The 18,518-nt window shown below is 37.2% G+C and overlaps 1 protein-coding gene across 1 annotated transcript in view; it reads left to right on the forward strand.

Annotated features, from left to right (window-relative positions):
• The window catches only part of ZNF438 (zinc finger protein 438), a 167,776-nt gene that overhangs the window by 46,021 nt on the left and 103,237 nt on the right, over positions 1–18,518 (forward strand). The window contains exon 3 of the mRNA XM_082847858.1: positions 11,686–11,768. The gene's annotated coding sequence lies outside the window, so the exon portion shown is untranslated. The remainder of the gene's footprint in view (positions 1–11,685; positions 11,769–18,518) is intronic.

Genomic DNA, 18,518 nt, shown 5'->3' on the forward strand with positions numbered 1-18,518 from the left:
TGTTGATTTGAGTCTTCTCCCTTTTTTTCTTGATGAGTCTGGCTAGTGGTTTATCAATTTTGTTTATCTTCTCAAAGAACCAGCTTTTAGTTTTATTGATCTTTGCTATCATTTCCTTCATTTGTTTTTCATTTATTTCTGATCTGATTTTTATGATTTCTTTCCTTCCGCCAACTTTGGGGTTTTTTTGTTTTTCTTTCTCTAATTGCTTTAGGTGCAAGGTTAGGATGTTTCCTGTTTCTTAAGGTAGTATTGTATTGCTATAAACTTCCCTCTTAGAACTGCTTTTGCTGCATCCCATAGGTTTTGGGTTGTCGTGTCTCCGTTGTCATTTGTTTCTAGGTATTTTTTGATTTCCTCTTCAGTTTCTTCAGTGATCACTTCATTATTCTGCATCCCATAGGTTTTGGGTCGCCTTGTCTCCATTGTCATTTGTTTCTAGGTATTTTTTGATTTCCTCTTTGGTTTCTTCAGTGATCACTTCGTTATTAAGTGGTGTATTGTTTAGCCTCCATGTGTTTGTATTTTTTACAGATCTTTTCCTGTAATTGATATCTAGTCTCATAACGTTGTGGTTGGAAAAGATACTTGATACAATTTCAATTTTCATAAATTTACTGAGGCTTGATTTGTGACCCAAGATATGATCTATCCTGGAGAATGTTCCATGAGCACTTGAGAAAAATGTGTATTCTGTTGTTTTTGGATGGAATGTCCTGTAAATATCAATTAAGTCCCTCTTGTTTAATGTGTCATTTAAAGCTTGTGTTTCCTTATTTATTTTCATTTTGGATGATCTGTCCGTTGGTGAAAGTGGGGTGTTAAAGTCCCCTACTGTGAATGTGTTACTGTCAATTTGCCCTTTTATGGCTGTTAGTGTTTGCCTTATGTATTGAGGTGCTCCTATGTGGGGTGCATAAATATTTACAATTTTTATATCTTCTTCTTGGATTGATCCCTTGATCATTATGTAGTATCCTTCTTTGTCTCTTGTAATAGTCTTTATTTTAAAGTCTATTTTGTCTGATATGAGAATTGCTACTCCAGCTTTCTTTTGCTTTCCATTTGCATGGAATATCTTTTTCCATCCCCTCACTTTAAGTCTGTATGTGTCCTTAGGTCTGAAGTGGTTCTCTTGTAGACAGTATATATATGGGTCTTGTTTTTGTATCCATTCAGCCAGTCTGTGTCTTTTGGTTGGAGTATTTAATCCATTTACATTTAAGGTGGTTATCGATATGTGTGTTCCTATTACCATTTTCTTAATTGTTTGGGGTGTGTTATTGTGGGTCTTTTCCTTCTCTGTGTTTCCTGCCTAGAGAAGTTCCTTTAGGATTTGTTGTAAAGCTGGTTTGGTGGTGCTGACTTCTGTTAGCTTTTGCTTGTCTGTAAAGGTTTTAATTTCTCCATCAAATCTGAATGAGATCCTTGCTGGGTAGAGTAGTCTTGGTTGTAGGTTTTTCTTTTTCATCACTTTAAATATGTCCTGCCACTCCCTTCTGGCTTGCAGAGTTTCTGCTGAGAAATCAGCTGTTAACCTTATGGCGATTCCCTTATATATTATTTGTTGTATTATTTGTTGTGTTATTTTTTGAAAGTTTGATTAATATGTGTCTCAGCGTGTTTCTCCTTGGATTTATCTTATATGGGACTCTCTGCGTTTCCTGGACTTGATTGACTATTTCCTTTCCCATATTATGGACGTTTTCAACTATAATCTCTTCAAATATTTGACTCCTTCTTCTTGATTACCGCTTTGACCTCACACAAAACTGCTGTGCTGACCTAAAACATACCATTCGGATTATGTCCTGTGTTGTTATTCCTGTTTTGAATTGAGCCACGGATCCTCCTAGGAGGAGAGATGGCCAGTGGTACCTTCTCGATGGTGAAGGTGACATGATCATGGCACACGTGTCATGCTTCTCAGTGTCTGGCACTGAGGCAGTTAGACTAATTTTTACACCTGACCTTGGCAGAAGACTAATATATCCACACTCCTTTAAAGCCAGTATTGAAATAATCAATAAAGGGAAAAGCAGTTCTCAAATGTAGTACACTTCTCTCTGTCAAATTAAAGAGGTATTTGAGCTATATGCAGATGATGTTGGAAAGTTCAGGTCTTGAAATGGCCTCAGGTCCACTCAGAGCCTCTTTAGTTACTCGTTTTTCCTCTTAATAACGAGAGTAAACACATACATAGCTTACTGTGTTCTAATCGCTTTGTATGTTTTAGCTAATTTAGTCCTCACGGCAGTCCTGTGAGGTATATATTGGGTGGGCCAAAAAGTGCCTTCAGTTTTTTAAGTAAAAATAAAAGACACATTTTTCATTTTCACCAAGAACTTTATTGAACAATGTATTCACCCTTTTGTTCCGCTACCTTCTGCCATTTTTCAGGCAACTTCATAATTCCATCTTCCCAAAACTTTCTATCTTTTTGAGCAAAGAACTGTTCAACGTGCCTTTTACAGTCTTCTAGAGAATTGAAAGTTTTTCCATTAAGAGAATTTGTAAAGACCGAAATAAATGGAAATCTGAAGGTTCAGTGTCTGGTGATATGGTGGATGAATCAGAACTTCCCAGTCAAGCTGTAACAGTTTTTGCCTGGTCATCAAAAAAACATGTGGTCTTGTGTTATCCTGATGGAAGATTATGTGTTTTCTGTTGACTAATTCTGGACACTTTTCGTCGAGTGCCACTTTCAGTTGGTCTAATTGGAAACGGTACTTGTTGGAATTAATCGTTTGGTTTTCTCGAAGGAGCTCATAATGGAGGACTCCCTTCCAATTCCACCATATAGACAACATCCCCTTCTTTGGATGAAGACCGGCCTTTGGTGTGGTTGGTAGTGGTTCATTTCACTTGCCTCACGATCTCTTCTGTTCCACATTGTTGTACAGTATCCAGTTGTCATTGCCCATCACAGTTTGTTTTAAAAATGGAACGTTTTCATTATGTTTCAAAACGTAGAGAACTGCATGTAGAAATATGGTCAAGAAGGGTTTTTTTTGCTTATGTGAGACCCAAACATCCAAGCGATTCACATAACCAAGCTGGTGAGAATGATTTTCAAAGCTTGATTTGGATATTTAGAGTATGTCAGCTATCTCCCAGGGGTATAACGTTGATTGTTCTCAGTTAATGTCTCGATTTGATCGCTGTCAACTTCAACTGGTCTACCCGACCATGGAGCATTGTCTAATGAGAAATCTCCAGCACGAAACTTCGCAAACCACTTTTGACACGTTTGATCAGTCACAGGGCCTTTTCCATACACTGCACAAATCTTTTTGTGCGTTTCAGTTGCATTTTTACCTTTCTTGAAATAATAAAGCATAATATACCGAAAATGTTGCTCTTTTTCCTTCCATCTTTGATATCAAAATGGCTACACAAAAATTCACCAATTTTGATGAGTCTTTTTTTAAATGCACTCTGGTATGACAGCTGTCACATACAGTCCAACAAAATTGTTTCCAATGAAGTTAAAGACAGCTGAGTACTACCGGAGCCATCTTACAGAAAAAAATGAACCTTTTGGCCCACCCAATGTGTGTATACATATGTATGTATATGCTTAGCAAAACTCTGTGAGGACACATGCCAAATATTAACAGTTGTTATCTTCTAAGTGATAGATTTATAGATGGCATATATTTTCATCTTTATATTTTTGGCCTTTTCCAGTTTTCAGTAGTGAGCCTGCATAATTTTCTAGATTTAGTTTGTGATTATTAATGTTAATACAACTGTCAGATAACTATATACTACAACTTAGTTCATGACAGCCTAGCCTTGGAGGAAACATTTGCTTCCTACCACCAACTTACCTCTCTTCAACCTCCCCTAAAACATCTGCTCTTTCTTTTATTCTCCGTAAATGTATAAGCTATTTAATGGTTTAGAGGGGCTTCATTTTAAGCCTTTACTTAGGTATCTACCCACACAAATAATAAAGCACAAGTATTTTTAAGAATAAGGGTAACAAAATAAATACTTTTTTCTATTCAATTTTTGTAAATTTTTTTGTATTCAATCCTAAGGAAAAAAGAATCTAAATAAATACCCTTTATCTACCCTCCCCCTCTCCTAGGAAGGTATGCTCAGTAGGTTTCTTAGAGGGAGATCAGTTCTCGTTTCAGCGTTTAAAGTTCAATAACCAAATTTAAAAGTGAAGTACCTGACTCTTACTATGGAGCAGGGAAGGAAGTAGCAAGGAGACAGGATAGAAAAGCCTGATTCATTTGAAATCTCACCTTCCTAGAGAGGTGGGTGTTGGACAGAGAAAGTATTTCTGAAATCTCCGTAGGGGGGCTCCTGAGGATCTGCTGAACACCAAACCATGCACAGGATGAAGCCCCCAAAAGGACATCTCATGAGAAATGAAAAAGTACCAGGTCACTGTAAGGTTGAGCCCTAGAGTAAAGGTTCCTCTATACAAGCCGTGAACGAGCTTAAAACTAAGCCTCAAAAGAATCATGTTAATCCACAGTAACAACTGTCTGCTAGAAATTCAGCACTGTTTAAACAAATACAAGAAATCCAGCATTCAGCCACTTAAAATTCACAGTGAATTGCATCCAGTCAAACATCACTAGATGAAGAAAGGAGCAGGAGAAAAACCCCATAACCAGGAGCCAATAGAAATAGACCCTGAAGTGACAGAGATGATAGAACTAGCAGATAGGTACTTTAAAACAGCTGTTGTAAATATGGCTCATGTACATACACATAATGAGGAATGAAATAGGAGATAGAAAAAAGAAAATATTGGAACAGCCAGAGATAGAAAAATATAGTAACTGAAACGAAAATTATACTAGATGGGATTAAGTGCAGATTAGCTCTTTCAGGAGAAAAGCTCAGTGAACTTGAAAACATAGTGAGAATTTAACCAAAAGCATAGAGAGAAAAAAGGTTGAAAAAGATGAAAAGCACCTTGGTTGCCTATAGTATGATAACCATGGGCATAAGTGTAATTGTAGTCTCAGAATTTAGAGGGAGGGTGAAAGAGAAAAATATCAATGGCTGAAATTTCCCCAAATTTGAAGAAAATATAAACCCGTTGATCCAAGAAATTCAACAGAGCCCAGGCAAGATAAACAACACACACACACACACACACACACACACACACACACACACACGGTACATCAAGAAAATTGCTGAAAATTAGTGATAAAGAGAAAAATGTTAAAATTAGGCAGAGGGAATAAAAAGGTATTACATACAAAGGAATAAAGTCAAGAATGGCAGCAGACTTGTCATCAGAAACTATGCAAACCAGGATGCAATTTAATAGCAATTTTCAAGTGCTAGAAAAATTGTCAACCTAGGATTTTACAGCCAGTAAAAATACAAAATAAAGGAGAAAAAGAATAAGGGCCAAATAAGAACTTTTTTAGACAAAAACTGAGACAACTCATGACCAGCAGATATACATTACAAGAAATATTGAAGGAAGTTTATTAGGCAAAAGATATCAGGTGGAAATTGGACTATACAAAGGGATAAAGAATGCTAAAAGTGGTTCATATGTTGATAAACAAAAAAAATTTTTCTCCCTGTTTCAGTTTCTTTAAAACATAAATGTCTCTTTAAATAAAAAATAATGACAGTGTTTATCTAGTGAGATTTATAACGTACGTAAAAGTAAAATGTATGACATTAGGGCTTCCCTGGTGGCACAGTGGTTGAGAGTCCGCCTGCCGATGCAGGGGACACGGGTTCGTGCCCCGGTCCGGGAGGATCCCACATGCCACGGAGCGGCTGGGCCCGTGAGCCATGGCCGCTGAGCCTGCGCGTCTGGAGCCTGTGCTCCGCAACGGGAGAGGCCACAACAGTGAGAGGCCCGTGTACCGCAAAAAAAAAAAAAAAAAAAAGTATGACATCAATGGCTCAAAGAATGGGTTGGGGAAAGGAAGCATATCATAAGGGTCTTATACATGAAGTGGTATAATATTTTTTGAAGGTAGGTTGTCTTAAGCTAAAGAGTATTCACGAAAATAGCTAAAAAAGAGTTTTAACTAATAAGAAACCAATGGTGGATATGAAGTGAAATCCTAAAAACTAATCCAAAATAAGACAGGAAAAAAGGGGAGAAGGACCAAAACTAGATGGACAAATAGAAAACTTGTAACAATATGGTAGGACAACATTCAGTCATATCAGTAATCACATTAAATGTAAATGATCTACTCTAATCAGAAGGCAAAGATTGTCAAGTTGGATAAAAAACCAAGGTAACCTTCAAAATAGGTTAGAAACAAAAGGGTGTAAAATGTATACAATGTAAGCACGAAGTGTGAGAAAACTGGAGTGGCTATAGTAATATCAGAGTGGGCTTCATAACAAGTGATATTAAGAAGGTTAAAGAGGGACACTTCATAATAATGAGAAATGGGTCAATTTGTCAAGAAGAAATAATAACCTTAAATTCCACAATACTACATTGTAAAAATACACAAAGCAGAAACTGATAGCACTGAAAAAAAAGAAACTGACAAATCTTCAATTGTAGTTGTAGATTTTAATACCCATATCAGTAATTGATGGAAAAAGTTGAAACATGATCAGGGAGGATATAGATGCACATAACAACACTGTAAACCAACTTGACTTCACTGACATTTACAGAACGTTCCACTCACCAGTAGCAGAATATGCATTCTTTTCAAGTGCACGTGGAATATCCACCAAGATAGCCCTCCATCTTCTAATATATAAAACAAGTCTCATTAAGTTTAAAATGATGGAAATTATGCAGAGTGTATCCTATGACCACAATATAATTAAGCTAGAAATCAATATCAGAAAGATATCTGGAAAATCCTCAACATTTGTAATTACACCACATACTTCTAACTAGCACATTGGTCAAAAAAAAGGAGGGGTGATTAAAAGATGTTTTGAAGTGGATCACAATAAAAACACATCAAAATTTCTGGGATATATGTGAGGCAGTGTTTAGGCAAATCTTTAAATGATCTAAGTGCCCACCTTAAGAAGGTAGAAAAAGAAGATCAAATTAAAACGAAAGTAAGTAGAAGGAAGGAAATAGTAAACAAAAGAACAGAAATTGATGAAATAGAAAAACAGGTAAACAACAGATAAACGAGGAAACCAAATGCAGGCTTGTTGAGAAAACGATTAAACCTCTAGCTATCCTAATCAACAAAAATAAAGAGGAAACACATGTTACTAAGTATAATGTCAGAATTGAAAGAGGGGACATCACAACAGATTGTACAGAAATTAAAAACATATAGAAAGAATATTACAAACATCTTTTGTACATAAGTTTGACGACTTTGATGAAATGGATACATTCCTTGGAAGGCACAAATTATGTAATGAAATTGACTTCGGAAGAAGGATAACATTAGAGTAGCACCGTATCTATTAAAGAAGTTATATTCCTGCTTAAAAACCTTCCCACACAAACAAACCAAACCAAAACCAAGAACTCCAGGCCCATACATGTTTTAACTGATGAATTCTATCAAACATTTGAAGGAGAAATAATTCAGAAAATAGATGAAAAGGAAACTCTTCCCAACTCATTTTAGGACACTAGCATTATGCTAACATCAAAACTAGGTGAAGACATTACAAGAAAAGAAAACTATAAACAAATATCCTTCTTGAACATAGGTGAAACATTTTGTGAACGAACCATTAGTAAGTCAAATCCAGCAGGATATTAAAAATGAGTTTATTCGAGGGACGCAAGGTTGGCTTAACATTGGAAAATTCACTAGCGTAAGTTCATCACTTTAACAGAAAAAAGCTATATGATCCTGTCAGTAGTTACAGGAGAAAGCATTGGAGTACATTCAACAGCCATTTGTGATAAAATCTGTCAGGAAACGAGAAACAGAAGAGGATTTTCTTAACCTGACGAAAGACATCTACATGTAACTTCTAGCTGAAGTCCTATTTAAAGTCAAAAGATGGAGTGCTTTCCTCCTAAGACAGGACACAAGACAAGTATGCCCATCTCCTCCATATGTGCATCTAATACTGTAACGGAGGCCCCAGCCAGTGTAACAGGCAATAAAAAGAAACAAATGACATACACATTGGCAAGGTAGAAATAAAAGGTCTTTATTTGCAGACAGCATGATCATGTATAGAGAAAATGCTAAGAAATCTCTAAAATGCCACTAGAATTTGTCATTGAATTTATTAGCAAGCTTGCAGGACGCAGAGTAGATACACAAAATCAGTTTTATGTATATATACCAGCAATGAAAAATTAGAAATTGAAATTGAAAATTTATATCAAAATACAAAGGACCTATAAAAACTAAAAAATGTATTTACAAGAACAATATTGGAAGGTTTTTAGTACCTAATTTCAAGACTTCCTCTACTTTTTAAAGCTCCTCCTTTAAAGCTGCGGTGATCAAGGTAGTGTTGGCCTAAGGTAAACATATATATCAATGGAATAGAATAGAGAATCCAGAAATAGACCCACACATATATGGTCAGTTGATTTCTGACAGTTGTGCCAAGTTAATTCAATGGGGAAAGGATAGTCTTTTTAACAAATGGTACTGGAACACGTGGATATTAAATGTAAAAACATTAACCTCAACTCTTACTTCTTCTAGATATAAAAATAACTTGAAAAGAATCATGGATCTAAATATAAAAGACTAAAACTTCAAGAAAAAATTACAGGAGAAAATACTCGTGAACTTGGGATAGGCAAAATTTCTTGGGGCCCAAAAAGGATGAACCATAAAAGAAAAACTGACAAATGGGACTCCATCAAAATTTAAAACTTCTATTCTTCAAAAGACATCGTTAAGAAAATGAAAAGGTGATCTTTAAACAGAGAGAACATATTCACAATACATATACCTGACAAATGACTTGTAGCCAGAATATATAAAACTCTTACAGCTCATTAAAAAGACAACCCAGTTAAAAATCTAGGCACAAGAAAATAATGAATGCAGCACAGGAAAAGGTGTTCAACATCATTAGACATCAGAAAAATGCAAACCAAAACAATGAGATACCATTGTATATTCATCAGAATAGCTAAAATTAAAAATTAAAAGAACAAGTGTTAGAATGGAACTTTCATATATTGCTGGTAGGAAAGTAAAACAATAAAACCATTTAAACTGTTTGGCAGTGTGTTATAAAGTTAAACATTTACCATAACATACAACAATTTTGCTACTAAATATTTACCTAAGAGAAGTGATGACGTATATTTACACACATACTTGTACATGAATGTCCATAGCAGCTTTATTCATAACAGCCTCAAGCTGGGAGCAACTTAAATGTCCATAAACTAGTGGATGGATGAACACATTGTGGCATATATCCATGTAATAATATACTACTCAGCATTTAAAGGGAATAACGTACTGATACATACAGCAACATGAATGAATCTCAGAAACGTTATGCTGAGTTCAGTAAGCCAGACACAAAAGAATACAAACTCTATGATTCCATTTACTGCCCACAATTATTATACCAGAAATGATGCTAAAAAACCCCCAAACAAACAGATTTAATCTATAGTCACAATAAACAGACATGTTGTCTGCAGCTGAGGATGGAGTGTGATTGACCTGGATGGGGCTCAAGGGAACCTTTTGGTTTGATCGGTGTGTTCTATATCTCGACTATGGTGGTGATTATATGGATATAGGTATATGTTTGTAAAATTCATTGAAATGTACACATTTTACCTCAATAATGTTGTTTTGGAAAAAATTCCAAAAATTTGAAAGTTAATTTACTAACAAAACATTAACTTCTGTCTAATGTTAGAAGGCCTCTCTGTGTAAGGCTGAAACTGAGTTGACCTGAAAATTCCATTTAGATAAATCAGTATACACAATATAAATAAAAATACATGAATTAAATATCCTTAAACAAGGAAAGAGAGTAGATGAATTCTCAGTGTAGTTAGCCTATGATTTGATGTATTGGAATGGGACCCTAGCATCCTTAAAATTCATTGATGTACCTTTCTAATTTCTTTAATTGATATTTGGTAGTGTCTTTGGCACTAAGAAGAATCCAGCTAAAATGAAGTAATTACATATAATCCGCTCTTGATTTTGTTTTCTTGTTCTTTTCATTTTTTTAACTAGAAAGAATATGTAGAAGATACTCCAGTGTCACTTACGATCTATTTTTCCTGTTAGGAATAGAACTCCTAGATTTTACCTGTGCACATACATGGCTGCCCATCCAGAAACTACATTTCTCTGCTTCTCTTGCAGCAGGGTGTGGCTTTGGACTAATGAGAGGTGACTGGTGACGTGTATAAGGTTACCTCATTAAGGACAAGCTACTGGCCCTAGACTTTCTCTTTTCTCTTTCTGCTGGCGGGGATGTTACATCAGGTATAGCAGCCACCTTAGGTCCAGAGATGGAAGCCATGTGGAAGCTGATAGAGTCATCTTGGGTCCCTGAATGATCTTGTGACGCACACCTCCCCCTGCACCCCGCATTGTGACATGAAAAAGAAAAATCTCTAACTACTACTAGTAGTTACTAGTCTACTAGTCTACTACTCTAACTACTATATTTTTGAGTCCTTTTGTTATGGTAGAAATTTTATACCCTAATACAAAATGGAAAGCATTTAAGACTTTTAAGTTTTTCTCTGTGTACTGTTTTGCCATAGCCAGTATATTTTGGTGTGTATTCTCATCTATTTATTTATTTAGGCTGTGTTGGGTCTTCGTTGCCGCACACGGGCTTTCTCTGGTTGCAGCGAGTGGGGGCTACTCTTTGTTGCGGTGCACGGGCTTCTCATTGTGGTGGCTTCTCTTGTTGCAGAGCACAGGCTCTAGGCGCGCAGGCTTCAGTAGTTGCAGCATGTGGGCTCAGTAGTTGTGGCATGTGGGCCCTAGATCGGCAGGCTTCAGTAGTTGCGTCGCATAGGCTAAGTAGTTGTGGCTCACGGGCTCTAGAGCGCAGGCTCAGTAGTTGTGGCACACAGGCTTAGTTGCTCTGCGGCATGGGGAACCTTCCCAGTCCAGGGATTGAACCCATGTCCTCTGCATTGGCAGGTGGATTCTTAACCACTGCACCACCAGGGAAGTCCCTGATATGTATTCTCAATTAAAATAATTTCTAAACTAGCATATGATTTCATGCCAAGAGTTCTCTTTGATCCAGTAGTTATTTAGGAGAGTGTTTCTCCAATTGACAAGTTACTTTTAAAATTTAGGTACTTACTAATTAGTAATAAATTGATACACAGCATTCTGCTTTTCTAATTTTTAAATGTCTTCATTGACTAATTTATGATCAGTTTTAGTAAAGTTTCACAGACTTTTTCAAAGAATTTGTCTTCCTTGTAAAATACTAAAATATTTATTTATTATGTTGTTTAACTTTTCTATAATTATTTTTTATCTGATCTCAAAGGCTTAAAGATGTAAATCAGTGATTTCTTCCATTAATTTTTCTTTATATTTCTCTTTTTTTTGTTTTGCTTTGTGTGTTCATGTATTATTAACTGTCAGTATCTCAACTGAGGATTATACCTTTTATCAGAATAATATCACTTTTTTCCTAATTTATGCCTTGTGCTTTGTGTTTTAGCTGACATTAATATTGCTACTTTAGTTTATATTTCCCTATGTATCTGTGTACTTCTTATTATATTTATCCTTTCTTTGTCATTTCTTTTAGATATGTTTTCTATAAGTGGAGCATAGTTGGATTTCATAGTTGGATTTTTTAACCTAATGGGAGGAACCTTTGTCTTTTAACAGGTATTTTAACTCATTTATATTTATTGTCAAAATTGATCTTTAATTCGTTTTATTTCATTGATCTTGTTTCTTTTATACAAGTCTTTTATTTTCCATTGTGTTTTGGGCTTTTTGCTATTTGATTTAAAGTTTATCTTTGTTTAATTTGGTTTTGAATTTTGCCTGCTTTGAAATCTGCTGCTGATTATTTTTAAGTTTTTTTGAAACGTTAAATCTATGTCATCCCTATAATTAAGTCAAGAATGAGATGGTATCTTTTGTCTTCCCTCAGTAGGAAATGAGAAATTTAATAAAGTTTTACTTATCTGCCTCTCAGTTTTCATTGATATCTTAGATTTTTATCTCAGACTATTATTAAATTGTAATTTAAAATAATTTGTAAGATATTTTCATTAATTTTTATAGCTATAGGAATTATGAAAACCCTAAGATTGTCACAACTTTAAATAAATTGCCATGTTTTCCAAGTATATATCAAAGTGAACCTTAAGAAAGTCATTAAAAATATGCTCTTTTGCCATATTACGTTACTTCTCATTTTCTTGACCTATTTCTGTATTATATCTTAAAAAGACACTTTTTATTATTGCCCACATTCAGGCCCTTTCCTTCTCATTAGACTGGGAAAAAAGAAGAAATAGTCAAATTGAAGTTAACGTATCAAATTTTGTATTTGGTGTTTGCAATGGCAAAGTATAAGATTCAGAATATGTTTGGGATTATTGAATTACTGGATTTTATGGTGATGGGTAGGGAAACATTACCAGTTATTTACGAGTAAGCTTGTTTTCTGAGATGTCCCTGTCAGTTATGGTACCAGGTGGCACAGGGCATGGCATTTACATTCTCCTCAATGTTTGCTCAGTGTCAGAGGCCGTCCTTTTGCTTTGAGTCCCTGATAGAGTGTTAGGATGCTCCTAGTCGTGTGCCCTTCTCAAGTGGGCGTCATGTCCATTCCCTCACTATCATAAGCGTGCTTGTGTACAGGGCTTTCCCATTTTTTTCAGAATATACTTGAGGCCTATTTATGGAAGCGGCTCTTAGAGGACACGCAGCCTTGTCTTGGAAATAGTGTGGAGGAAAGAAGCCTGTAGCAGTTGCAAGGGGTAACATCTTTAAGAAAATAGTAATGTAGCTGTTACTTTGAACTGGAAGGCTTGTCTTTATTTCTCATATTTTTTTAGCAGATAATTATGTAGCTGGACTACCAGAATGCAGGGAGTGAGGGGAAGCTGCGGACAGCCTCTTCAGGATTGCGGGTCAGGGTGAAGCTCTTGGCCAGACTCCTTTCCGTGTGGCGTGTGGAAAGCAAACGGGCTGAGGAGAATGCAGGAGGACCGTTAGTCTTGCTTTGATCCTCTGTTTTCCTTTGTGGCCATGGCAAACGTCTCAGCTCTTCTGGGCCTCAGGCGGGGTCTGTGCTGTGAGGTTGATGACTGTCCAAGATGCTTTCTCACTTTAAAACTCCACGCCTGGCCAGGGCACCAGGGGTAGCAAGGGAGTTTCCATCTGACAGAGCTTTTATTTCGTTTAAGCAAAGAAGTTAGCTTCATTTCATCTTGGAAAGTCAAGAGAAATAAATCACTTCTCTTACCACCTTGAGTAAGGAGAATTGGAAGGATCATATGTGACTCATGTATTTATGCTCCGACCTGACATTAGCAAGTGACACACGTTGTGGTGGACTGTCCCGCCATAACACCTGGAAGTAATCTAGTAATAGAATGACTCAGAGGAATGTGAAATCACCATTTTTTTCCCTGAGAAAACTAAGATATTTATCTAGACTCCCAGAAGGTTCTTGCCTTTTTCCCTGGGATGTGTGCATGTTTTGAGATTGAGGGTCCTGGGAGGTAGGCCCACTGTGCGACCTTCAGCCAGGCATCAGATTGTGAAGGTCATGCCGAAGATCTTTCATTGATGAGGTCCTGAGTGGTCCAAAGGCTGCTTGCCCTGAGTTTGTGTTTCATGAGGTCAGCAGTAGGAGGCCGCCCAAACAGGCTTTTTGTCCTAAGCTGAGCTGGGCATGGTCACAAGCAGGGTGGGCAGAGAGAGTTTTCAGATAATGAACATGTCACAATTGTGGAAGAGCGAGGACACAGTGCTGACTGAATGGAATCTGTACAGCAGTCAGAGGACGACTCTTTTTGAAGAAGGGCTTTGTTCTGGCTAGGTTCTGGAGGATGATTCCCGACAAAGGCTCCATCCAGAGCAGTGTGGAAAAAAGATCATTGCTTCTTTTCTCTATAGTCATCACTTGGAGGACTAAAAAGTCATTGAAAAGTTTTATTTCCTGCTCTATCAAGAGCTTCTAGGGGAAAAGAAAAAAGAGAATTGTTTCATTTCAGAAATGCATTTTGTTTCAGTCAATAAAAAGTTGCTGTGAATAAGTCAAAATAACATGCAAAATAAATTGGAAACATGGATAAAAAAAGTAGGTGGTAGGCTTTTATTAACCGCCAGTGTGAGGTAGGCCCTTCTAGGGATGCAGAAACCAACGTTCAGTAACCTCTGTTCTCAGGAACTGAGCTTGAGTGAGGCAGACAGATAGATGGCTAATGCTTACTATGTTTCAATTGGGTTTTTATAGAGCAGCTACTCTATGCAAGACACTGCACTAGGTGCTGAGTCTACAAGGCGAGGTAGATAGAGTCCCTGTTCTCAAGATATTTAGAGTCCAGAGTGAGATGCGTCACCAGGCATGCCGAGCACCAGGTACGCGGAGGCGTACGGGAAGACATCAGTAATTAGAATGCACAGGACGGAATACACAGGCGACTTTGAACTTGCGCCAAGAGCTAAGCAGTCTCGAGGCACCGATTCCTGCAGCAGTTGCCGTAAGCTGTGCTTATTAACGTTCTGGCCTCAGAGCTACACCTTTCTGATGTTAAGGATAATAAAAATAGCCAAGAATCGTACAGTGCTTGACTCTGTTCTAGTGCTTTACACATAACAACTTATGTAATCCTTGCAACAGTCCTATCAGGTAGTGTTAATATTAGACCAGAAACTGAGGCCCAGAGCAGGTGGGTAACAGCTAGCCTGCGGTGGGTCACCACGGTGCTAGGTTGAGGCTTCTAGAATCAAGGAAGCCAGCTACAGGAGGAGCCATTGTTCAGAGGTTTGCAGATATAGCAGCTTAACATTAATGAGCCCATAGCTGAGCATATGGGAGAAAAAAATTGTTGATACATGTGCTTTTCATTTGCTAGAAATACAGATGTATATTGTTGTTGTTGAAATTGCCCTATACTAGCTACACATTATATCTAGAATTTTTATTTGAAATTATAGGAAAATAACTTTTGATCAAATAGTATTACCCATTTATTTACAGAGAAGGGCTTTCTTGAATTATAAATATATCTAAAAGAGATCGTACTGCTTCCCGCAAACACCGACTCCACAGCTCCTTGAGGTGGAGATTTCTATTCAGCCTAATGTCCTCCTGGTCAAGTAAGAGGCTGCTTTCTCTGCCTCTCATCTGTTGAAATGTCTGTCCCTGTTTACAGTACTGGAGGTCTTTAATTTATAAGCTGGATTTGTAAATTGCAGGGGCCTGGGGCTTCCCCTGGTGCGTGAACCACAGGAGGCCTGCTATTTGCTTCTTTGAGGGAGTTCGTAAGACCTTTTGTGACCTGGTTTGCCCACAGTTCATAGGCTCACATCTAGGTGATCTGAAGGAAGAAGAATGGGGTGAAAAAGTCTAAGTTATGGTTGTGAACGGGAAGGAAAGTTAGAATTTTAAAACCAGCATCAAAATGGTACAGACAAGAATTAGAAGCTAGGAAGAGCCTAGGAGGAGAGGTTTTTAATTAGAGCAACCCTCAAGACGTTGGAAATTGTTGTGACGATTTTAAATGGCCTTAAAAAGAATCAGCAACTTGACTTTCTGTATGTGGTTTATGAAATGTAAACACACACAGAATTCAAGGGGAAACGGTGATTTTTCAATGTAAAACTGTTTCGATTTATGGCTTCCTGGACATTGAAAGCCTCCTTGCACCTTGATTAAATACATTGAGTGGTTTTAAAATGTAATAAAATTGTAAGGCAGGTTTTCTTTCTTTTCTTTTTGCACAAGCAGGTATTTTCAGTGTAACAATCAGGAAGATTAGGCAATCTGTGACATAAAGCTTGAATGGTGTTACTAAATAGGGAAAAGGAGCCTTAGACCTCTTTTTGACTCTATCTACAAATAAAATAAACTTTTTCATGCAATACTGAAATCAACTATGCAGTTGAAGAAACTTATTAAGATAATACTTTGTGTAAATCTATTTTCTACTTTGCTTTACTAAAAATTTTATTTATAGAAGGAATACATAAATACCTTTTTTTAAAAAAAAAAAAGAAGCCTTACAAATCAAGGATTTAAAGGGATTAATGTTCCCTTTGACCATCACGGTCCCTGGGTCATCATTTTGCCCTTTATTCTTCCAAATCTTGTTCTGAATACTTACATGCATATATTTGTATGCCTAGAACAGATATTTATGTTTTGTGTAGATGTTAAAAAATAACCCACAGAGGGACTTCCCTGATATTTATGTTTTGTGTAGATGTTAAAAAATAACCCACAGAGGGACTTCCCTGGCGGTCCAGTGGTTCAGACTCCGCATTTCCAGTGCAGGGGGCGTGGGTTCGATCCCTGGTTGGGGAACTAAGATCCCACACGCCACAGTGTGGCCAAAAACAAAAACAAAAAGACCCCATCGAATGTATTGTTTTGCTGGTTGACTCAAATATGACGTTGCATTATATCTTTTGTTTTTAGTAGTTCAGTAATGTTACTGACTGCAGCTGGTATTTACTGAATAGTTATTATGTGCTAGGCAAGATGTTTAGCATCTTTCATATAATTTTGTTTCATAATCTGCATAATAAGCTTCAGAGGTGAATAAAAGTCATTGATTTTACGTGAGTCAAATTCCACCGTCAATATGTCTCACATTTACGTTAAATTACTAATGCCAGTAGTTCCATCATTGTTTAATAAGGCTTCAAAAATAAAACATTTGGAATGATTTTTTGAATTGCTAAGAATGTCACTGTTAGTTCTGTTAGATTTGTTGTTCCTGTGCTGTTGGCCTCTCCACCCAGCCCTGGGAGTGAGTGTCTCTGCTAAGCCAGAAGGCCGGGAATGTGCTCACCTTTTAGGCATGAACAGGTAGTATGTGTCATGTATGACTCATTCTAAATGAAGAACAGACAACCCCAGACATTTCCTCAGTAGTTAATGGTTTTCAAAGCCCATGCCTGTGATGATGTCCTTATTTGGGGGACAGTTACATGATACAAGTCCTAAGTGTGAGCAGGTTTGTTTTTGAAAGATGCTTTTCACTGTGCTTTTGGCCATTCCGGTCTGAGGAGTAAAGGCTGCTGTCGTAGGAACTCTGATTGTTTTTATGGGAATTGGTAGAAAAGGAGCGATGTTGGGTGGGTTGAGAGAAAAAAAGATTCTGCTTATTATGTGTACTCTGACTTTAGAGTTTGGATGAAGATATTTTCAAAATTTCCTGACAAAGTAGAAAGCTTTAATGTCTGGGCAGCTGTCAGAAGAGTTTAGATCTCAGCTCTTCTGCTCAACTAGCTGGGGAATCTTATAAAAGCCACTTATGCTGTTTCAATCAAATGATAATAATACCCACTTAATAAAGTTGTGGGGTGGAATTAACGTAAAGTGCCTTGTACAGTGTGAAGCACTGTATGAATGTGCAAATATTGGGTGATACTCGTACTGTTTTCATCATCGGAACTGTCGTGAAGGTCGTCTGCAGTTTGCCTCTTTTACTATTGCCTCTGTCCTGAGAAATTAACCTGCTTTCCTCTGTCGTTCATTACATGGAAGGGAGTACTGTAACAGAGCTCTGTGGTCTTCAGAAGAGCAGAAGGGGCCTTACTGCTGAATCATTGAACGAATACTGAAGTACAGCCAGCATTTTTTCAGGCCTAATGTAAGAACTGAAAAGATCATCTACAGTAACTCAAGAAGCGGAGATATGCCAAAGGTCCCAATAAATATCATTTCATTGTCACCAGTACATAGTGTTTGTAGCTGTATTTGGCCTTTTTGTCTTCAAGAGAAAAGTAGACAAGTATTAATTAATATCTGTCTATTTAGAAAAGTGTTTGTTACTAAATTCTGTTGCAGTGGGACCTGGTTTGAAAAAAACCATCAGAAATTATCTTGTGTTCTGGCTTCTTTTTGGCTATAAAAGACTTAAATTATTCTGAAATCTCAAATAACGTTCAAAGAAGGTATGAAGTTTTTATGCTTATCAGAAGGAGGCATGGATTAAAGCGATTAAGAGGCCTTCCAAGTGAGCTCTCATTTCCAGGTGAGCAGATAGCGCCATTGAGTTTCCGTGTGGTCCACGCGGTGATGGGGAACTGATCGTTGCTTGGGAGCCCAGTCAGAAGTCTACAGTTGAAATCTCAGTTGCTGTTTGGGTGGCGTGCCATGCACTGTACAGAGTCACTACTGGTACAGGTTGTTTCTAGGGGAAGCTGTGTGTGCTTTGGAGGAGAGGTACATGCTGAAAACAGAGCAAAACAAGAAACGAATCTTTGGTTTTGTTGTTCCTTCTTCTGGATACTTCTAAAAAGCTAACCCCTCTTCTGGATACTTCTAAAAAGCTAACCCCTCTTCTGGATACTTCTAAAAAGCTAACCCCTCTTCTGGATACTTCTAAAAAGCTAACCCCTCTTCTGGATACTTCTAAAAAGCTAACCCCTCTTCTGGATACT

Source organism: Leucopleurus acutus (genome assembly GCF_964270905.1).
Source record: "Leucopleurus acutus genome assembly, chromosome: 1".
Lineage (NCBI taxonomy): Eukaryota > Metazoa > Chordata > Mammalia > Artiodactyla > Delphinidae > Leucopleurus > Leucopleurus acutus.